At 45.9% G+C, this 16615-nt stretch overlaps 1 long non-coding RNA gene across 1 annotated transcript; it reads right to left on the bottom strand.

Annotated features, from left to right (window-relative positions):
• Positions 1–2619: 2619 nt before the first annotated feature.
• On the bottom strand, positions 2620–14472 carry LOC116862055. The gene is made up of 3 exons (XR_004381586.1): positions 14391–14472; positions 12553–12560; positions 2620–2630 (listed from the first exon to the last, which is right to left on the bottom strand). It is a non-coding gene; the product is annotated as an uncharacterized LOC116862055 (long non-coding RNA).
• Positions 14473–16615: the final 2143 nt, after the last annotated feature.

Here is a 16615-nt window from a genome sequence, read left to right as displayed (position 1 = left end):
CCTGTCCTCACCGAGCTGATGTTAAACCAAGGCTTGGACGCTGGTCAGCAGGGTGGACAAAGAGAGGGACATTGAGTGTGCAGTAGCAGGAGAAGGGGTGCTGATTTTCATATGGGGCAGTTGTGGATGGCCTCTCTGAGAAAATGACATCAGAGCAGAGCCCGGAAGGGAGCATGTGGGTGTCTGGGGAACAGCATCAGGGCAGAGGGAACAGCCAGTGCCAAGGTCCCGAGGTGAGAGCAAGATTGGTCTGTTTGAACAGCAGAGGATGAGGAAGTGGAAGTGTGGTGCTTGAGGGGAGAGTGGGGAGGTGGGGGAATGAGGTCAGGGAGGCATGAGGGCGCAGACCTGTGTGCACTGTTTCACTGGGAAGAAATAGGGGGCAGGAGAGGGTGCTAAGCAGGAGAGTGACCAGATAGGACAAAGTTTTAGCAGCGTTTCTGTGGCTTCTGAGGGGAAACTGAGTCTAGAGGGCAGGCAAAAATGCCAGGGCCCAGGAAGGAAACCACTTGAGGTGTCCAGGTAGGAGGTGATGGGGTCCTGAACCAGGGTGGGGACAACAGAGCTAAGAGGAGGGCTGGGATTCTGGATATGTTTTGAGGGTAGAACCAACTAGAAGCAGAGACCCAGGGTTGAGTCCAGGGTGGCCTGTCTTCCTCAGGCCTCTGGCCAGCTCAAGCCTCCCATCCAGCCCATTTCCTGGCCCTCAGTATCTTGACTGTCCTTGGATGACTGGCCCCTCTGCCCCTTCTAGGAACCTTCTGGGGCCTTGGGGAAGCAGCCTATGGTCTGGGGAGAATTTCCACTGAGGTCTTTTCCTCCCGTTCATTATCAACCCCAGGGGAATGAACACTGGCTGTATACCCTGGGGTCTGAAGTCTTGAGTGGGGCTGGGAGGAAGGTGCCACCTCCCTATGGGCAAGGGGGATTTGTGTGTGTATGCGTGTGTGTGTGTATGTATGTGTGTGTGTGTGTGTTCGTGTGCGCTTGTGTTTTCCTGCCACAGTGGGAGATCCTGGGGTAGGGTTGTGGGGGCGGTGGTTGTGAATGGCTCTTTAAGGCTGAGGAGGGGGTGGGTGATGGGCAGTCAGGGTGGGGTGCCTGGGTGGCTCAGTGGGTTAAAGCCTCTGCCTTCGGCTCGGGTCATGATCTCGGAGTCCTGGGATCGAGCCCTGCATCTGGCTCTCTGCTCAGCAGGGAGCCTGCTTCCTCCTCTCTCTCTGCCTACTTGTGATCTCTGTCTGTCAAATAAATAAATAAAAATCTTAAAAAAAAAAAAAAAAGAATAGGGTGGTGCCACCTTGGGGGAAGGTGTCCCTGCAGATCCTCAGCCTCCTTACCCCAAACTTCTGTCCTTCTGTCCTGCATCCACTACCCAGGTTCAGGGTCCCAGGTGCCCTCCAGCCTGCTCAGTGCTCTCCTGAGCTCCCACACAGGCAGAGAGGAATCAGCCTTGTTTTCCATTTTCCTTTTAAAGGAATACAATGAAGAGCTTATGGATTGCCTGTAAAGAGGGCTCTACCTCGGGCTTCCCGGTTTCCCATGTAGCAGTAGTAGCAGCAGCAGCAGCAGCAGCAGCAGCAGCAGCAGCAGCAGCGGAAGGCCAGGCTCGGGGTGCAGGACCGTGCTGGCTTCTGGGGCCCCACCTCCCCTACTAGCCCCCCAAGTTGGGTGGGGGGACACGACCTGTATCTGCATTCAACAGCCACCCTCCCCGCTCCCCATGTCTCTGAGGTACCCAAATATGAAGACCGCTGGTTAGCGGTATGTTCTGAGGTTTACCTTACAATCTGCATCTTTAACTCGTGGTCCTTGGGGACCAGCACAGGTTCAAGGGCAGATGGAGCAGGGGAGTGGTGACAGGGTAGCCAGGGGGCATGCGGGGAGGGAGGTTCAAGGGCGCCTCCTCACCCACTCCCTTCCCGCAACTCACCCTTGGCTGCAGACTCGGGGAAGGAAACCTCAGGGAAGGACGCCAGGCATAGGGAAAGGCCCTGAGGGGGGAGAGAGCCTGCACTTCTCAAAGAACTGAGAAAAGAAAGGCTCCTGTGTAGAAGGCAAGGCTGCTGGTGGGAAATGAGGCTGGCCTGGAGGAGATGAGGGGTGGAGACCCTTCCTGGGGAGGAGTCTGGCTTTTGTTGGAGCCCACTGGGAAGGCAGCAAAATAGCTGGTCAGGGGAGTCTGGGTGGCTCAGTCTTTAAGCCTCTGCTTTCAGCTCAGGTCATGATCCCAGGGTTTGGGGATCTCCCATTCTCCCTCTGCTTGTGTTCTCTCTCTCACTGTGTGTCTGTCAAATTAATAAATTAAATCTTAAAAAAAAAAAAAAGAAAAATCAAGCTTAAAAAAAAGAATGATGTCAAATTAAGAAAAAAAATTTTAATTAAAGTACAGTAAGCTGGACTTTTTGTAGGGGGGTGGGTTGTATATGGTTCTATGAGTTTCTAACACATGTATGGATTCCTGGGATCACCACCAGACTCAGTACACTGAGCAATTCCATCAGCCCCCAGAACTCCCCTCTGCAATCACACTAGCCTCTACCCCTAAACCCTGGAAACCGCTCATCCCTTCTCCATTGTTACAGTTTAGCCTTTTCCAGAATGTTATGGGGATGGACTCTTACTCATGACTTTGGGATTGATCTCAGTCCCTTTTTGGTACTGAGTAGTATTTCATTGACTGGATGCATCACAGAATGTTTAGCTCTTTGTTTATTGATGGGTATTTGTTTCCAGTTTTCGATGACTAGGAATATAGCTGCTATAAACATTCATTTACAGTGTGTATGTGCGTGTGCCTGCACACGCGTGCATACCTGAGTTGTTTGTTTTTTTTTTAAAGATTTTATTTATTTATTTGACACAGACAGAGAGAGAGAGAGAGAGAGAGGGAGAGAGAGAGGAAACATGAGCAGGGAGAGTGGGGGAGGGAGAAGCAGGCTTCCAGCCCGAGCAGGGATCCTGATGCGGGTCTCGATCCCAAGGCAGACGCTTAACGACTGAGCCACCCAGGCAGGCACCCCTGCCTATAAGTTTTCATTTCTCTAAATACCCAGGAGTGGGACTCCTGGGTCCTATGATACGTGTATATTTAACTTTATGAGGAGCTGCTAACCTGTTTCCCAGAGTGGCTCTGTAATTTGCATTCCCACCAGCAATGCAGAAGAATTCCAGTTGCTCCAGATCCTCACCTGCATCAAATATTTTTAATTCTAGTTGTTCTTCCGGTGTGCAGTGATATCTCACTGTGATTTTAGTTTGCTTTTCTCCAATGACTGATGCTGTTGAGCATCTTTTCATGGGCGTATTTGCCATTCATGTATCCTCTTTGATGAACTATTAAAGTCTTTCGCTCATTTTAAAACTTGTGGGTTTTTTTTGTTTGTTTGTTTACTGTTGAATTTTGAGAGTTTTTAATATATTCTAGATGCAAGTGATTTGTAAACATTTCCTTCCCACTCTGTAGGTTGCTTTTTTGTTCTCTCAATAGCATATTTAACAGAACAAAATTTTTTAATTTTGATAAGTCCACTTTATCCATTGTTTTCTTTATGGATTGTGCTCTTGATGTCATATCTAAGAACTCTGCCTAATTTTAGGTTGTGATAATTTTCTCCTATGTTTCCTTCTAAAAGTCTCATAGTTTCACACTAAACATTTAGATTTATTATTCACTTGGAGTTAATTTTTATATAAATTGTGAGGTTTAGGTTGAGATATATATATATGTATATATATATATATACGTATGTATATATATATATATACATATATATATATTCCAAGGGGAACGAGTGGAGATATATATCTATACAACACTATTTGTTGAAAAAGCTACTCTTTCTCCATTGAATTGCCTTTGTACTTGTGTCAGAATCAATTGGCCACGGGCGCCTGGGTGGATCAGTGGGTTAAGCATCTGTCTTTAGCTTAGATCATGATCTCAGAGTCCTGGGATCGAGCCCCACATCAGACTCTCTGCTCAGCAGGGAGCCTGCTTCCCCCTCTCTCTGTGCCTGCTGCTCTCCTACTTCTGATCTCTCTCTCTCTCTCTCTCTCTGTCAAATAAATAAGATCTTTTTTAAAAAAAAGAATCAATTGGCCATATTTATGGGTCTATTTCTGAGCTCTCCATTCTGTTCCATTTCCCTAGTTGTTTATCCCTTGCTAATCCCATCTTGCCTTTATTATTACAGCTTTATTAAGTCTTAAAATTGGGTGGTGGGATTCATCCGACTTTTTTTTTTTCCAAAATTGTTTTGGTTATTCTAGTTTCATCATCTTTCCATAAAAATTTTGGAATCAGCTTGCTTATGTCTACCAGAAAATATTACTAGGGTTGTGCTAGAAGAGAATTGACATTAAACTATAGTCATCCAATTCATGAACATGGTATGTCATGCCATTTATTTGGGTTTTCTTTGTTTTCTTCTGACAGCATTTGTAGTTTTCAGTGTCCAGATGCTGCACATGTCTTGTTATATTTATACCTGAGAATTTTGTTTTAGGGAAATATTGTAAATGATATTGTTTTCTAAAATTTTGGTTTTCAAGTGTTCATTGCTAGTATATGGAAATATAGTTGATTTTTGTGTATTGACCTTATATTCTGCAAACTTGCTCAACTCATTTGTTAGTTCTAGGAACTTTTTGGGTCGATTCCATATTTTCTACAAAGACATTATAAAATGGAAGTCCTAGGGGCACCTGGTGGCACAATTCATTGAGCAAACTACTGTCTGCAAATGGGGACCATTTTATTTCCTCCTTTCCAATCTGTATACCTCTGTCTCTTTCTTCTTCATTGCATGGACTAGGACTTCCTGTGTTGATGTTGAATAAGAGTGATGGGAGTAGACACCATTGCCTTGCTCTTGGTTTTGGAAAAAAAGCATTTTGTTCTTCATTATTAGGTATGATATTAATTGTGAGTTTTTTGTACATGTCCCTTACCAGATTAAGAAAATTCTTTTCTATTCCTAATTTGCTGAGAGCCTTTTACTATGGATTAATGTTGAAGTTTGTCAAATGATTTTTTTCTGCTTCAATTAATAGGATCATGTAATTTTTCTTCTTTCATCTGTTAATATGATGGATTATATTGATTGATTTTCAAATACCGAACCAGCCTTGCATTCTTGGGATAAACCTCACTTAGTCATGGTATATTATTCACTCTATTTATTGCTGATTCTATTTGCAAAGATTTTGCTGAGGATTTTTAAAAATCTGTGTTCATAAGGGACAGTAAAGGATATTTTCCTTTACTACCTATATCTGGCTTTCATATCAAGGTAATGCTGGCCTCATGAAATAGGTTGGGAAGTGTTCCCTTTTCTATATTCTGGAAGAGATAGGCATTATTTCTTCTTTAAATGTTTAGTTAAATTTGCCAGCGAAGCTATCTGGGCTGGGAGAGTTCTTTTTTTGTAATCATTGAATTGAATTTACAAATTCAATTTTTTAAAATGTATACTCTTTGGATAACCTGTCCTGTTTTCTTCTCCTTTCTTCTCCCCCTCCTCCCCTCCTCCTCCACTTCTCCTTCTTTTTCTTCTTCCTCTTCCTCTTCTCGCTCTTCCTCCTCCTCTTCTTCTTCCTCTTTTCCTCCCCATCCTCCTCCTTTTTCTTCTTTTTCTTCTCCTTCTCCTCTTCTCCCTCCCCCCTCCCCCTCCTTCTTCTGATCTGTTTCTTTTTGAGTGAGTTTTGGTGGTTCTATCTTTCGAGGACTCAGTCATTTCATCTACCCTGTTTGAATGTAATGTTGTAGAGCTGGTAATAGTATTCTCTCAATATCCTTCTAATGTCAGAGTCTGTAGTGACATATGTCTTTCATTACTAATATTGATAAATGTGTCCTCTCCTTTGTTCTTTGACAATTTGGCTAGTGGTTTATCAATTCTATTGATCTTTTCAAATAATCAACTTTTTGTTTTATTGATTTTTTTCTATTGCTTTTTCTGTTTTCAGTGTCATTGTTTCTGCCCTTAATTCCATCCTTCTGCTTGCTTTGGATTTGTTTTGCCCTCCCCCTCCTCCAGCCCCATAAGCTCCAGTCTTATAGTTTCCAGTCTTATAGTTTCTCAAGATTGAACTTGGGTTCCAAGGTTGTTTGACCTTTCTTCTAATGTAACCATTTTAAGCTATAAATTTCCCTCTAAGTCCTACTTTAGCTACATGTCACAAATTTTGACTTATAATTTTATTTTTGTTCAGTTCCAATGTTCTTGAGACCTTTTTCTTTGACTTGTAGATTATTTATAAGTGTGTGGTTTTATTTCCGGTGTTTGAAAATTTACCAGGTACCTTTTTGTTCCTGACTTTAATTTCATTACGGTTGGAGAAGATACTTTGTATGACTTCAACTTTTAAAATTTGTTGACATTTGCTTTATGACCCAGGATATGGTCTATACTGGTGAATGTTCTATGTGCACTTGAAAAGAATGTGTACTTGGTTGTTGATCGGTGGGTCCTAAAAATGTTACTTAGATCCAGTTTGTTAATGGTGTTGTCCAGTTCTATATCCTTATTGATCTGTATATTTTTTCAATCAAATGCTGAGAGAATTGTTGAAATCTCCACCCATAATTGTAGGTTTTCTCTATTTTTTGTTCAGTTCTGTTGGTTTTTGCTTCATGTGTTTTGAAGCTTTGTTCTTAGGTATATATACATTTAGGAGTGTTAAGTCTTCTTTGTGAGTTGACCATTTTATCAGTATCCCTCTTTATTCCTGTTAGATTTCCTTACTCTGAAATTCACTTTGCCTGTTATTAAAATAGCCACTGTAGCTTTCTTTTGATTACTGTTTACAAGGTACATCTTTTCCCACCCTTTTACTATTAACTGTCTACTATAAAATTTTTTTTATAGACAACATATTATTGAGTCTTACTAGTTTTTTATTCATTTTGAAAATCTCTGATTTTTAACTGGAAATTTAAGTCATTTGCATTTAATGTAATTATTGATATGCTTAGATTAGAACTTCCTTTTTTTAAAAAAAAGATTTATTTATTTATTTATTTATTTATTTATTTATTTATTTATTTATTTTAGATAGAGAGAGAGCACGATGAGGAGGGGCAGAGGGAGAAGGAGAGAAAGTCTTAAGCAGACTACTCACTGAATGTGGAGCCAATGAGGGGCATGATCCAAAGACCCTGAGATCACGACCTGAGCTGAAACCAGGAGTAGGCTGCTCAATGAACTGTGCCACCCTGGTACCCCTAGAACTTCCACTTTATAATTTGATTTCCATTTGTTCCCTATGTTATTAGTTCCTCTGTTTCCCCCTGTCTGCTTTCTGTTGAACTATTTTTCTGTATTCTATTTTAATTTATTTATTGAGGGTTTTTTTTATTTGTTTTATTTTTTATTGTGTGTGTGTGTGTATTTTTAAATTGTTATCTCCTTGTATACTTTTTTTCTTTTACCTTAGGAAGGTTGAATAGATTCTAAATTATTTTCCCAAGTTTTCACAAAGCTCCTTGAGACAATTCAAACTAAGTTTAATAAAGAATCTGTCAAGAGTCTAATTTCTAAGAATTCCTAAAGAAACATACGCTTCTGGGGTGCCTGGTTGGCTCAGTGGGTTAAAGCCTCTGCCTTCGGCTCAGGTCATGATCCCAGGGTCCTGGGATTGAGCCCTGCATCGGGCTCTCTCTCTGCAAAGCAGGGAGCCTGCTTCCTCCTCTATCTGCCTGCCTCTCTGCCTACTTGTGATCTCTGTCAAATGAATAAATAAAAATCTTTAAAAAAAAAAAAAAGAAAGAAAGAAACATAAGCTACCACTTGAAAACACATGTGGTGGAAACACATTTTATTATTTTACTACGTACATGCCTTCGAGGACCTGGATCCATCTGGATTTCCCTGAACTAGGAGGAAGGCACTCTGCTTAAAGGCTGTGCAAACTTTCTTCAGACTTCGGTATCCCATTTCATAGATGTTGGCTTCAGTAGGTCCTGAAGATTTTCTTCAGGGACTTTTGCCCTTGGAATTAATGAGATCTAATGTCTGCTCTGTCCTTGGATTTCTGGGGACCCTACAGAAATTTCTTAATCCGTTTCCTTTCGTCCAGAATCATAATAAATTGACTGTATTTTCTCTGGTCCAATGAAGATAACTCTTTTCTCCTCAAAGATATGAAGTTATGGATTTTTTCATTTTTATAGAAATATAGTAGAAACTAGTATATTCAGCATTTTCTCAACAGAAACACCATGAGGCAGCACTTCTTCAGTCTATCACCCTATAAGGTGATTGAATCAGAGCCAGAAGAGCTTTTAGAGATCATTTAGTGTAGCCCCTCGTTTCACAGAGAAGGAAACTGCAACGGAGAGAATTAAAATGATTTGCCTAAATCCAATAGTAAGGTAAGAATGAGACCAGGACCTGTCTCCCTGTGTCCCTGGCACTCAGTCCAATGTGCTTTCCAGATTCTAGGCTAATGTTTCTGTGCTCCTAAGTTATTTTATGGTGGTGACTCTGAAACATCATGGTCTCAAAGTGCTGAATTAAAGATTATTGCTGCTTGTATTGTTATATCCTTGCAAATAGTGATGCCAAGTTTCATGGATATTATCTGTGATAACTTGACTAATCAGAATTTTTAGTTAAATGGAACATCTCATTTTCCAGGTATTTCTGGCACATGGGGGACACTCAAGATAATACTAATTTATTTCCATCAACAGAATTTTCTTTTTTTTAAACAGAATTTTCTGTATTTACATTTTTTTCAGAAAAAGAAAATTTAAATTTTAATCATTATATTAAAAAATGGAAATATAATTGAGATGTAACATTAATTTCAGGTGTACAACATATTGATTCAATATTTGTGTATGTTGGGAAGTGGAAGTGATCACCATGGTAAATCTAGATAACATCCATCACCATACATACTAATGATTTTTTTTCTTGTGGTGAGAATTTTTTAAATGTACTCCCTTAGTAAACCTTCAAATATACAATCCAGTATGATTAACTATAGTCACTATGTTGTACATTACATATAGTTTTTTTTTAAGTGGTGGATCTAGCGATTACAATACATATACTTAACTTTTCTGACTACTCAGCAAATTTTGTTTGAACAATGTCACCCTGCTACAGTGTGGGGTTGCAGGGAGGTCAGTAAGGGTCAGGATCACCAGATTTAGCAAATAAAAATAGAAGATGATCCTTGAAATACTATGAGAATTTTATAGAATTTTAACAAGAAAAGAACATGAAAAAATACAACTGAATTTCAAATAAGCAATGAAAATTGTTCCATGTAGGTATGTCCCATGTGATATTGGGATATACTTATATTTTTAAAAGAATTTTTAGAATCTGAAATCCAACTATTTTGGGCATCCTGAATTTTATCTGGTAACACTAGTTAGGATGTTATTTCGAGGGAAAGTGCCCAGGATGAGGGGTGGTGGGTGACCAGAGATGGGTGCAAGTAGACTGATCCATAAAGATTTAGGAGGTAAAGGAGGACTTCGCGATATACAGGACACGGGGCGGGGTGGGGGGGAGAGGAGTCAGGATGGCCCCATGGCAGCGTGTGACTTGTGCCTCTTTGGATAGAGACTGGCACTCCTGCTGAGATGGGGAAACCAAGAGAAGGAGTGGGTTGAGCTGCAATGGGAAGTTGGGATGTACAGATTAGTGTGCTTTGAGACATGCAAGTGGAGGTGAGAAGCATGTGCTTGGCTCTTAGGGTGTGCCTGGGCTGGACACACACAGACGCAGGTGTCTGTGGGGTCCCCCAAGCAGAGAGCACACTGTGTGGGCAATGGAGGACCAGGGCCTTGCCTGGGCCACACAAGTGGCCCCATCAAGGAGGAGGACCCAGCAGAAGAGGCTGAGAAGACACATCCCAAGAAGGAAGAGGGGAACCAGCAGGGAATGTGTTTCAAGGTGTAGGGAGTGGGTAGTGGTCTCAGACCACCTGGGAGGCAGAGCAAGCTGAGCCCTAGAAGCCAGAGAAAAGTGGGGTTGAAGAATAGTTCATTTTTCCATTCTGATGGGAGAGACTTGAGTCTGTTTAAAGGTAAATGATGGGAGAGAGAGAGAGTAAGTGATCGTGGAGGAGCAACTCGTGGCCGGATTGTGGAGATTCTCCAGAAAAAGAGAGAAATTATACTGCACAGGTGGGTGGTGGCAAGCGTGACCTTGGCCGGGAGGAAGGACCCCTTCTCCATTATGTAACCACAAAAACTGGCTTCATTTGGATTCCCTGGAAGCAGAGCCTGAGACAAGACTTGGTATGAGTTAAACTCAAATTGAACTCAGAGACAGGTTTGTCTGTGAGACGATCCCAGGAAATAAAAATGAGGGAGTAGAAGGAGCGAGAGAAAGAAAAGGAAAAGCTAAGGTAGGACAGAGTTACTGAACTGCTCACCACCATGGGCAACAGGAGGTTGCTCCTTCTGGGACATGAGAAGCCCGCGAATGCATTCCAGCCTTGTCCAGAGGATATATATCTGTCCACTCCCGTCTTCCATGAATGAGGTTGCCCTTGGGGTATTGGCCCCTTCCCCCCTTGGTCTGCTGTCTTTGCAGGCTTCGTGAGTCCTGCCCCTGCCCCTCCCCCAGAGAGAGTGGATGGGGTGGGGTGCCTGAGTATGGAGAGCTGTCTATACCCGGGATCCCAGGAGGGCTGATGGGATATGGAGCAGGGCACTCAAATCATTATTATAGGGATGGGTGGGCAGTCAACAGGCAGGGAGGTGAGGGGATCGCTAGGGGTTCCCCCAGCAGGAAGGAAGGAGGTGGTGGGAAAGCCAAGGGGCAGGGGGTAGAAGGCTTGGAAGGACAGAACTATTCATTGAAGGAATGAGAGAAGTCAGATTGGGTATAGATCCATGTGGGTGGGTTTCAAGGCCAATTGGGACAGGGCGGGGCTTCCACTACAACCTGTATTGGCCCCCACATTCCTCCTTGACTTCATCCATCTTCCATCCTCCCCCTCACTCACCCTGATCTGGCCATACTGGTTCCTAAACCGTCCCTGGGTCTCACCAACATTCCTGCCTTTGCTCTCCCTGTCCCTTCTTTTTGGAACCCACACCCACACCCCCACCACTGCACTCCTTACACCAGCAGGGCTCCCTCCTCACTTCCTTCAGGAGTGTCCCCTTGCCAGAGAGGCCCTCCCGAGGACCTGATGGACGACAGTGACACCCTCCCTCTCTGACCTGCTGTGGTCTGCTCAGCAGACATCACCAGCGGACATTGTCACAGGTGTTCACGCACCTGCACAATGTTTATGCTTGTCACCCCTTCTGCTCGTCTTGCTTCCTGAGGCCAGGGTCTGGAGCTGCTTGGATCCCGGCTGTGCAGCAGGTGTCCGCAATGAATTGGAAGACAGAGGCCCAGAGAGGAGAAGTGGCTTTGGCGCCAGAGGGGTCAGCATGCCCCTGCCGCACGGAGAGGCTTTGTGCTGTCTGGCGAGGACACCGGGAGAAAGACAAGTGAACGATCAGGACAGTCCACCACTCTGAGAGGCACTCAGAGCTGTGGGGAGGCTTTCTGGAGGAGGTGGCTCTTGAGTTCTGAAGGTGGCAGGTGTTAGCTGGATGAAGCAGGAGTGCCGAGTGCCTGGCAGCAGAAATGGTGCGTGCAGAGACATGCCCTTTCTGGGAATGGGAAGCAATGCTGCATGGGGGGTGCAGGGAGGCTGGCGGGGCGCAGGGAGGGCATGGGTTGGGGTGATTTCTAGATACATAGGCAGGGGCTGGATCAGGAAGTGCATCATTCCCTGGACCACAGGGGTTTGGAATTTATAGCTTAAGCTTCTGAGAGCCCCTAAGATGTTATAAGCAGGTAAGGGACATGATCAGCTTTGGAATTTAGAAAGATTTTGGTGGCTGCTTCCCAGAGGAGGGAGAAGACTGGAAGCTAGGAGACCAGTTAGGGAAAATGATAGTCAGTCTTCCAGACCAAGACAGGAATCTGAACCCAGGAGGGTGCTTTGGGGAGAGGCACTTGAGAGACTTCCAGGCCCGGGGAGGGGAGGCTACCAGGCATCCGTGTCTGAGGGCGGCCCATGCTGGGACCCGGGAGGGGACGTCTGTGTGCTCAGGGCTGTGGTCACAAGATCAGAAATCCCAGTGCAGGCAGCTGGGATGGAGAGCCGGACTGGCTACATAATTTGTAGGGTCCGACGGGCGCCCTTGTTGGAAAATCAGGAATAATTCCAAGGCAGCAACAGCAGGACGTCAGGCCAAGTGTGGGGTCAGTGGGACTGCTCAGGTCACAGGCTGGGAAGCCCGCCCAGGAAGGGGTAGGTTTTGGCTCACAGAATCTGGTAGAAGGCTCGAAGTTAGGAGAGTCAGGAAGGCTCTGTGGCCTTCAGACAGCTGGCAAGAAGACCCTGAGGTGCTCACAGGACCCTCGGCTACCAGCACTGCAGTTACCGGGGGAAAGGTAGGGGTCTTCAGAGCTGAGATAGGGGAGGGCCTGTCAGGTTAGGAAACCGGCTCTTAGAAGGTCTGCAAGAGAAGTTGAGGGGCACAGAGACTTGCCTTCTGCTGCTCCTTTCTGACAAGACATTTTGCTCTTCTCCTCGTTCATGCTCTAACCCTTCTGTAAACGGCACAGCTTTGGCCCTTTGAGCCAAGACTGTGGGGTAGGGGGAGCTGCTGGAGGCGAGTGGCGGTTGTCTCCCACTACCAGACAATACAGATGTCCCCCCCCACCATATGTCAGAGGCCAGTGTGCCACACTATCCTCCCAGAGGCTATCCTTCCAAGTCTGCACATTTACCCCTTCCCCCCATATAGGCTCCTCCCGTGTCAACTTTCTAGCCCCAGCCTTCTGCTTAAGGAGCTCATTCTTCACCATCCAAGTGCCAGAAAAGTTAATTCAAAGGGGCTTAGCTTTCATTATTTTTATTTATTGAACACCAGTATTTCCAGGTGTATGCACAGGCATATATCTAAAGGGTTTACAAATTACTCACTTTGATCTGCACAGCAACATTATCAGATAGGTCTTCTCCTTCTTCTCCCTGCAGGTTCCTCTCCTTCTTCTAAATTTGACAGAGGGGGAAAGCCGAAGTTGATTGCTTAACAAGACGTCAGGAGGTTGAGCAGATAGAGGGTAGTGGCTCAGCCCAATATCCTAGACCTCATTCTTGCTCATTATTCCATTCCGCTATTCTCAGCGTGTCCACCATGTTTCCCCTCATAGTCACAAAGTGGCTGCCACATCACATACTCACACCTCAGCATCCAAAAGCAGGAAAGAAAGGATCCCCTTCTAGCACAGAGCTTTCTTTTCAGCAGGGAGAAAAACGTTCCCAGAATCCCTCAGCAAACTTCTCTTTAATGACTTATTGGCTCAAACTGGGTTACATGCCCACCTTTAAACCAAGCACTGGAAAAAGGGGGCAATGCCCTAGCTGTGATTGGCTTTGGCCTTGGGGGAGGAGCATTCCCTCCTTGAGCCCTCACCGAGAAAGACAGCTTCTCAAAGGGTCAAACCTTTCTCTTCCCCACTTTCTGAGACCTTCAGGGGAACTCAGATAAGTGTTCAAGAGTCAAAAATGGTAGGCGCCTGGGTGGCTCAGTCTGGTAAGCAGCAGCCTTTGGCTTAGGTCATGATCCCAGAGCCCTGGGATTGAGTCCTTCAAGGGGCTCTCTGCTCAGCGGGGAGTCTGCTTCTTCATCAACCCCCTCCCCCCGCCACCCAGACCCGCTCATGATCTCTCTCTCTCAAATAAATAAATAAAATCTTAAAAAACAAAACAAAACAACAACAACAAAAGAGTCAGAAATGGCTTTCACACACACATGAGGGACAATGGCTTGTCCGGAGGCAATTAAGCCCCGGTGGTTTGGCTGCTGCAGCACGTTTTTCAGTTAGGAAGGAGCAGGGCAAATGGGTGGGAAGCCAGGTGGTGGGGAGATTGGGGCGGGCTCTGTCTGGGAGCACCAGGAATCCCGGACTTAGTTTTGGGCACCAGGAGCCAATGAGTGATTCGCAGTCAGGGAGGGTGAGGTGTGAGTTTGAGCTCACTCCCTTTGCCTGGAGGGTGCGTTGGAGAGGGAGACTGGTCAGTGTGGGCTTCCCAATATGAGTGATAGTCAGGACAGTAGGAGTGGAGAGGAGGGAGCACCCCCTCAGGTTCCCCCTCCTCCTGATCTCTGGTATTGCTCTCTCCCCCCTTCCCACCAAGAGAAAGTGGTGTCTCCCCCTTCAGCCTTGCCTGCTGTTCCCACTCTCTCACCTTCCCAGGCCCCTGCACACGTGTAGAAAGAGTAGCTTCTTCTCCTGTCTACGGGACTCCCACCTGCTCCTCAGTCCCTCACAGTGTGGCTTCTGAGCCCGTCTTATACTGACAATTTTCTCAGGAAGCCCACCGAGGAGCTAAATTTATGAGTAAACCCTTCAGGAAACAGAGATAATAAAATTTCATTTCAGCCTTGTATATGCAAGAGGCTGCTGACTTCTTTTTTTTTTTTTTTTTAAGGTTTTATTTATTTATTTGAGGGAGAGAAAGAGAGGGAGAGAACACAAGCAGCGAGAGCAACAGGCAGAGGCAGAGGGAGAAGCAGACTCCCCACTGAGCAGGGAGCCTGACATGTGACCATGACCTGAGCTGAAGGCAGGCGCTTAACCAACTAAGCCACCCAGGTGCCCTGGCTGCTGGCTTCCATGCTGCTGGCTGCAAGGAGCCTCTTGATAGGATGGGGTTGTCCCAGGGCGTGTGACTCGTAGAGGCGTCTAACACCACCTGACCTGGTCTGACCCTGCTGGTGGCTTTCTGTGACACTGCTGCCAACACTAGGAACTGACACCTTTGGCCCATCCCCCCCTTCTCAGATCTCTCCTTGGGTTGCTTTTCCACTGTTCACCCCTCAAATATCAGGGTTCTTCAGAATTCACCCTAGGACCCCCTTCTCTCCGTCTACATCCTCCCACCCATCACCCCTCTCCCCATCACCCCGGGGCCGGAATCCCCACCTCTGGGCCAGCATCTCCCAGTCTTTCCCCTCCAGACTCTAGTGTGCACCTGCCTAGTGGTGACACCTTCACCTGACACCCTCCAAGGCCTCAAACCAATGGGCCAACTCAGAATCCTCACCTTCCTTCTCATTCTTACTCTTCCCTCCTTCTTCCCTATCTTGACCAGTGGCTTGTTTCATCTTCTCCCAGCCAGGCAAACGAGGAAGTTTGGAGTCGGTTTAATCCCCCATCTACCTCCAGCAAATCAATGAGCCAAGTGGAGTCTTCAGAATTGTCTTCCAAATGCTCAGCCTGCGGCCACAGCCCTGGTTCAAGCTTTTAGCCATCTCTCTCTTTCTCTCTTTAAGATTTATTTATTTGTCAGAGAGAGAGAGAGAAAGAGTACAAGCAGAGGGAGAAGGAAGCTTCCCACTGAGCAAGGAGACCGATAGGGGACTCGATCCTAGGACCCTGGGTTCATGACCCAAGCCTAAGGCAGATGTTTAACCGACTGAGCCACCTAGGTGCTCTGCTTTTAGCCATCTCTTAGCTAGAGCACTCCTGAAGCCCCCTATCTCAGGCTATCTGGTGCTGATGTAGTCCCTGGAAGACCGGACAGGAATGATGGCTGCCCTGTACTGCAAAACTGGCTCCCAGAGAGGGGTGCCTCTGTCTGATCATAAAGATTGGGAATCTCAAGGCTAACATTAGATCTCTTCATTTAAGAACACATCCCGCATCCTGGAGCTGAGAGCTGGGGTTGGGAAGCCGGGAGGAGGATGCCCCTGTCTCCTGCAGCGGTCTTTGTAGGGCACTAGAGGCTGGACACTGGACACTGGACACTGCAGAGTCACCCTGTGTCTTTTCTTCCTTCCCAGCAGGAAACAGACGAGGCAAGAGAAAGATGGCCCCACCTCCCTGTGCCTTCCAGCTCATGGACAACTGCTTCCACCTGGCAGAACCTACTTCAGATTTTTAAAAACATATATTTTATTATTTATTTGAGAGAGAGAGAGATCCCAAGTGGGAGACAGGGGCAGAGGGAGAGGGAGAAGGAGGGTCTCTGCTCAATGTGGGACTCGATTCCAGGATCCTGGGATCATGACCTGAGCTGAAGGCAGTCTCTTATTAATCAACTGAGCCACACAGGCACCCCCCCAATTCAGATTTTTTAGGCATAACTTAATTCAGAAAATTCAGATTTTAGAACTTAGCTGCAAGGGAGTCTGGGAATGTGTCTAGCTTGCCAAGCCCTGCAGGCGGGCGTGCCAGATGGGAGTGGGAAGGGGTGCTGAGGGCCAGTCCCTTACTCTGTTTAGGTCCTCCCTCTTTTTTGCACCCAAGGATCATTCTGAAATGTAGGTCAGATAATTTCACTTCGCTGTACTTACTTCCCCCAAACCCCAGTGCTCCTGGGAGAAAGTTCGTCTCTTTAGCCTCGATCAGTGTCTGTCCTCAGGATGTGACCTGCCACCATTCCTTAAGACTCAGCCCCATGTCCCCTCACAGGCCCTCACTTCCACCCACCCAAGGCGCCTTGAATTCAGAAGTGTGGCACCCTCTGAATTATGTGTCCCTCCTCTGCCCCCCTCCTCTTTGGGTCCTCACCCATAGGGCGTGTGTCCTTCATCTTGCGATCCACGGAACCTAGTGTGGGAACACGG

The sequence above is a fragment of the Lontra canadensis genome, unplaced genomic scaffold, assembly GCF_010015895.1.
Source record: "Lontra canadensis isolate GAN:19392208 unplaced genomic scaffold, GSC_riverotter_1.0 scaffold219, whole genome shotgun sequence".
In the NCBI taxonomy this organism is placed as follows: Eukaryota; Metazoa; Chordata; class Mammalia; order Carnivora; family Mustelidae; genus Lontra; species Lontra canadensis.
The sequence above is the reverse complement of the archived record's forward strand: the minus strand, read 5'-3'. Positions and strand labels throughout refer to the sequence as shown.